The sequence below is a fragment of the Eleutherodactylus coqui genome, chromosome 7, assembly GCF_035609145.1.
Source record: "Eleutherodactylus coqui strain aEleCoq1 chromosome 7, aEleCoq1.hap1, whole genome shotgun sequence".
In the NCBI taxonomy this organism is placed as follows: Eukaryota; Metazoa; Chordata; class Amphibia; order Anura; family Eleutherodactylidae; genus Eleutherodactylus; species Eleutherodactylus coqui.
Window position 1 is genome coordinate 201,323,010 of NC_089843.1, and position 6,000 is coordinate 201,329,009.

Consider the following 6,000-nt stretch of genomic DNA (forward strand, 5'->3'; position numbering starts at 1 on the left):
ATTAAGAAGCGTAATCGGGCGCCAATTTTTTAAATTTTTCAGATTGCCCTTTTTGGGGATTAATACAACCAGTCCACCTCGCATACTTTCAGCCATATCCACATTCACCCACATGTACTGGCACACTTCACACACATCTTTCCCTATCACACTCCACAGCATACGATAATATTCAATCGGTAACCCATCCATACCAGGCGTTTTATTAGCGGCCATACTCTGGACCGCCTCCCACACTTCTTTAGCGGTGATGTCATGTGTGATGGACACTTGGTCCGCCTCCCCTAACTTGTTTTCAAGTGTGGTTAACACGTCATCCTCCAGGACTTCATCCCTCCATTTTACCTTATATAAGTCCTCATAGAAGGATGCTACCTCTTCGTACACCTCCTCCCCCCTCACCTCCCCTCCTGTATCTCTCTCTATTACTTCGAAGGTAGGTTTTTTAGAAAACACTTTTTTAAAAAAGAACCGCGAACATGTCTCATCATGCAGCATCTTGTCTAATTTAGCGCGGTACATTATGCTCTTCCCTTTTTCCACTAGATAATTATTTATCTCTCTTCTGGTTCTCAAGATGTCTTCTTGCACATCTCTTCCGTTATCGCGCAATTTTATCAACAGGCTTAGTTTGTTGCCAAGCCTCACGTACTCTGCCTTCCTTTCCCTGGCTACTTTGTATCCTGCCGACTTGAAAAAGGTTTTAGTTTTCCCCTTTACCCAATCCCACCAATCTAAGACATTTACAAAGTCCCCCTTTCTGTCCCTCCACCTCCTATACAGACTTTCATATTGTTTTTTTATGTCCTGTCCCTCCAGAAGCTTGAGGTTCAGCTTCCAGACTCCCCTCCCCCACACAACACCGTTCCCTACCTCCACCCCACATAACAGACACTCATGATCTGAGAATAGCGCCATCTCTTGAACATAACTTGTGGCAGATAGACCTTCTGATAAAAAACAATAATCAATTTTGGAGTGGACTCCACCCCTGTCCGCATGGTATGTATTAAGCTGAGGGGATATGCCACACGCCTGTTGGATATCCCTCAGGTGAAAATCAGAGCATAGTTCAAATAAACATTTTGCAGACACGTCAAACGATTTTTTTGAGAGGTCACAATTCATGTCCCCTATGAGGACGGTAGGTGTCCTTCCTTGCATGAAAAACTTTATTTTGTTAAATAGAGCGCTCCTCTCATGCTTCTCCGCAGGTGCATACACATTAATAACACGGAATTGCGTACCTCTATATAATAACACCGCGGAGATGCATCTTCCCGCCTCAATTATTTCGCTACTCTGTAGCGCCAACTCTCTGGAGTTAATAAGTATACCGACTCCGTTGTTTTTGTTATGTGTACTCCCCGACCATGCTGCAGCACCATAAGGCCATTCTGACGGGCTGACATCAGTGTCTATACCACACTCCTGCAAGCAAAATAAATCAGCATTCTTCTGATGCAAAAACCTAAAAATTGCTGCCCTTCTGGCCTTTGATTTAAAAACGCGCACGTTCTGGGAACATATATTCAAAACCATAATTGTTATACCTTTGCAGAAAAATGTCTTAGTTCACGCAAAGACCTTTTAACAAATGTCATACACTTATATGCCTTCCACTTAAAGTGGCTAAACCACTAAATACACAGGATTATATAGACACTTTGTGGCTCATTTTATAAGTCCTCGCCACTCTCACCTGAGCACTCCAGGTCTTGCGCCAAAGTCTCGAAAGGGTTACTGACCTCCATGAGCGTCTCTTTACTTTTTGTGCACCTTCTTTTTTTGGCTGTGTTCTTTCCAGCCACCTCCACAAACTCCTCCTCACTGGAGTCATTCAGCCCACCACCTCCACCTCCCCCCTCCCTCTTACTCAGGACTGTCTCAGGGGAGGAAAATTCCTCAATGTTCCCTGAGGGGTTAATGGGGCTGTCCACTTCCTCGATGATCTCCTCCAACTGTCTGATAACCCCAACCACCTGCTCTTCCGGAGTAGCACTCCCAACATGCGGCGTCTCAGGTACTTTTTGGGTATCCACTTTCCTCTTAATTTCCTCCTCTTTTCCTGCTTTAGCAGCCGCAGACACAGACGCAGCTGCAGCTCTCACTGCCTTGGCTCTCACAGGAACAACAGGTGTAATACTTTCAGCAGTTCCCTGCTCAGGCTGGACAGACACCTCATTAGCTGCAGCTGATGGCCGAGGTTCTGCAGCAGCCGCACCTGCAGACGTGCTCGCCTTGCTGGCTGCTGCTCCCTCCTCAGGGGGTCGCCGCCAGCCACCAAAACCACCGTTCGCCGGGCAATCTTTCACCACGTGCTCAGACGACCCACAAAGATCGCACCTCTTTGGCTTAGGGCAGTCGCCAGCATGGTGCCCAACACCCTTGCAGTTTCTGCACACAAGGCCTTTGGTACAGTCCGCTTTAATGTGACCAAACTGCTCGCAATTCCGGCAATAGGTCGGCTGTCCCGCATAATGTAAGTAGCCACGGTAGCCAGCAATGGAAAAATTGGCAGGGGGGTGCATCACTCCCCCGATACGACTTGGGTTCCTCTTCAGTCTCACCATGAATTTATATTTACAGTTAAATATTCCTAGGATATTCTTCTGTTTTTCACCACCTCGTACGTGGTCGCAATACTGCTCAAGGAAACTGAAAAGGAGGCCCACATCCGTGTAAGGGTTAAACACGTGCACTGTCACCAGCCTCTCCTGCAAGCCAAACAGGGGGGTTATTTTAACCCCGTTAAGGAGCTCAGTGTCTCTCTGTGTTCGCAGCCATTCAAACACGTTTAGGCATGCCCCTTCATCACAAAAAGTGACATCATATTGCCCCTGACGGGGAAAGTCCTGGACACTATAAATCTCCTCCACAGGTACATCACCTTTTTCCAACAGTACGTCCCGGACGATGTAAACCAGGTTGTTCTTTAGGCTGCTCTTGGACTCCACCTCAAACCGGATCGTGTTCTTGATGCCGTACATCCTGCAAGGTAACTGTCGGTGTAACACCACAGATAAAGTGATCCTTCTCACTGGGTGAACCCCAGCACACCCACGGCCCACAGCTCAGACCAAGCTTTACACTTGATCTTTGCCAAAAGGCCGAGAAGCGATAACCCGAAATGGGTTTCACCTGTAGCCCGGTCCGCCCAACTCCACTTCTAAGGCTTGAGGCAACACGCTCAGCCAGCACTCTGGGCGCACCCACAATGCACCCAGGCAGCGGGGAGAGCTTGTAAAACTTTACATAGCCCCGCCCCACGCCTTCTCAACCGCGCCCAGCCTCACACCCTCAGTCCTTCCTCTTGCACCGAGCTCACGCATCCTAGGCTTGCAGAGCCTGCTGCTGCAGGACTCGTCAGCTCCCTACAAACGAGGGTTAAGCCGGCGATGACACTAGAAGCAAGCACTAGTTTGTCTCTGAAGGTGCGTCGGCCGGTCGGTTGGAGGGATCTCTTCGGCCAGCCGCATTTCGAGTAGGGACGGATGGAAACTTTTTACCTAAAATAAGGGAAATTGGCTTCGGCCCCATAGGGCTTTATTGCCTTCCCCTGGGCCAGCATTAGTAGACCCTAGTAAGGAGAATATTAGAGCGGCATGGTCATCCGAAGAACTTAAAAACATACAGCAGGCCTTTTTTTCCCGCCATACATACATACATACATACATACATACATACATACATACATAACTACAGATTTTATATTTTTTTTACATATATACATTATATATATATACACACACTATATATATATATATATATATATATATATATATATATATATATATACACACACACACACTTATATACACACACACATACACACACAAACAATCTTAAATCTATCTTTAATCTATATCTACAAAATCTGTAATTTAGAAATAATCCATATCTATATTCTACATAATTAATAAAGATAGATAGATAGATAGATAGATAGATAGATAGATAGATAGATAGACTCACATACATGCATACATACATACATACATACTGTATGCAATTGAGCCAGGTGTTTGGAAGGCTGATGATGTCACTCCTTTGTGATGTCATCAATTTAGATGCATTAATACCGGGCTTGGCAGCCATTTCAGTCAGTCTCTGCTGCAGCTGGGAGACGGGAGATGGTCTTTATTTCCACCAAGAAGCTGCAGAACTACCGGTAACTGCATCATTTTTATTTTATTCAATATAGGTTTTATTGGTTTCATGGAGGGGGGGAAACTTTTGCCTTATCTCAAAGCAATGTAAAATTAACTTTGACAATGAAACTTAATAAATCAATTTCGAGTTGAACTATATCATGTTTGTCTGTGATATTTTATAAGGTCTACAAACAGGGGAATGAGGGGAGGGTAAGGGGGGGAGTGGTAAGGGATGGTAGGTATCTATGACACGGGAGAAAGAGAAAATAAAACAAAAAGGGGGGGGGGGCGGGCTCCGGGATTGTTGTTTCTCTTTACGATTGTGGTTTAAACGTGTTACTCACATGTCCCTGTCTGTAACCACCTAGTAAATAGGGGTGAGCTCCGGGCATCTATCCATATCGCCCAGGTGTGATACAATTTATCATAGCCTGACGGCTCATCTTGAAGCCTCATTCTCTCCCTACGCTCTATTTCGTGGATCAATGTTATTTTTAGTGGAGTGCATTTTTTATGCAGCACACAAGGGGGAGACAGCGGCCTACCAAAATCGAGTTGGCTGCTGCTGTGGCTTTCTTTTTTTAAAAAAAAAAGGTAGGTTCCGTTCTTCCATGGTGAGGAATAGGCAGGGAGGTTCCGTTTTTGCCAGCTGGGGAATGCTTATAGGCAAGGCCTTATCCCTGGTGGTGCATGTAACGTTAGACCACGTTTCAGCATTCAGTCAGTCAGTGGCTGACAAACGAGCTCCATGCAAGTTTACATTAAACAGACACATTTCTTTCTTTACTGTATTGACTGCGGTCTGTAATCGAGCGGTTGAACTGTTTCTGTGTCCATGCATTGAATAAAGCAATACATCCTTGTAAAGTAGACGTCCGTTCGTTGGAGTTCTTTGCTCCCCGAGTGTTGCTCCATCTCTAAACGTTGGCCTGGATCTTCATGGACGAATACTGCCCATCCCACGTGGAGCGTGTATCTCAGCCCGCGTGGAGTGCTGCAGTCCAATGAGGTATTCCGTGCTACATAGCAAGCCTTGGGCCTGTGTGATTGGGGGTCCGCTGCTGTCTGTCCACTCTGAAGCGCGCATCCGGGGCCGGCCGCTTTTCGACTACCAGCGACTGCAGGTCACACACACAGGCTGGTTGGAATGGCCTAGCATTATCCTGATCCGGAGGTGTAACTTGAAGCTGCGGGGCCCCAGTACAAAGTCTGGAACTGGGCCCCCAAACTATAAAGCTTCATTGATAGCATTGGTTTACAATGTGGGGAAGAGAGACTTTATGGGCCCCCTAGGGCTCCGGGCCCCCTGCACATACACCCATGACCCGAATACGTGGAGCATACAGACGCAGGCTGCCAGGATACGCTGTGCCTGCCCGATGTTTCCAACTTGGCTATTAGCGCAGCGGTAGGTACGAACTATAGAGTGCGGCTGCCATATGAACTGGTGTGTGTGTTGTTTTGCTTCCAGTTGTACCTGTGCTGTGCACACTCTGGCAGACGCAGCTGCTCAGTGGATACAATGTTGCGAGCAGACGGGCTGAGTGTCAATCAAAGTGCTTGGGTGGTGGTGGTAGCAGCAGCCGCCGCCACAGCTGCGCTGCACCTCTTGCTCGTCGGTGTTGTTTTTCTGCTTTTGGAAACGGTTGTAGGAAAGGGGGTGCACCGGTCCTGGAGGTACTGCAATACCAGGTCAATGCGTGGAGTGGACAGAGCAAGCTCTTTTTCCAGCTCCCTGTTCTAAAAATCCATTTAATATATGGTCCCCAGATAGGGGACGTATCAGATATTAAACTGATAAGAACAGATACTACACTTGATCTTAGCCAAAAGGCCGAGAAGCGAT

The 6,000-nt window shown here is 46.9% G+C and overlaps 1 non-coding gene across 1 annotated transcript; it reads right to left on the reverse strand.

The window, feature by feature from the left end:
- Nucleotides 1–5,809: 5,809 nt before the first annotated feature.
- Nucleotides 5,810–6,000, reverse strand: LOC136573702 (U2 spliceosomal RNA). Its single transcript, XR_010785924.1, has one exon. It is a non-coding gene; the product is annotated as a U2 spliceosomal RNA (small nuclear RNA).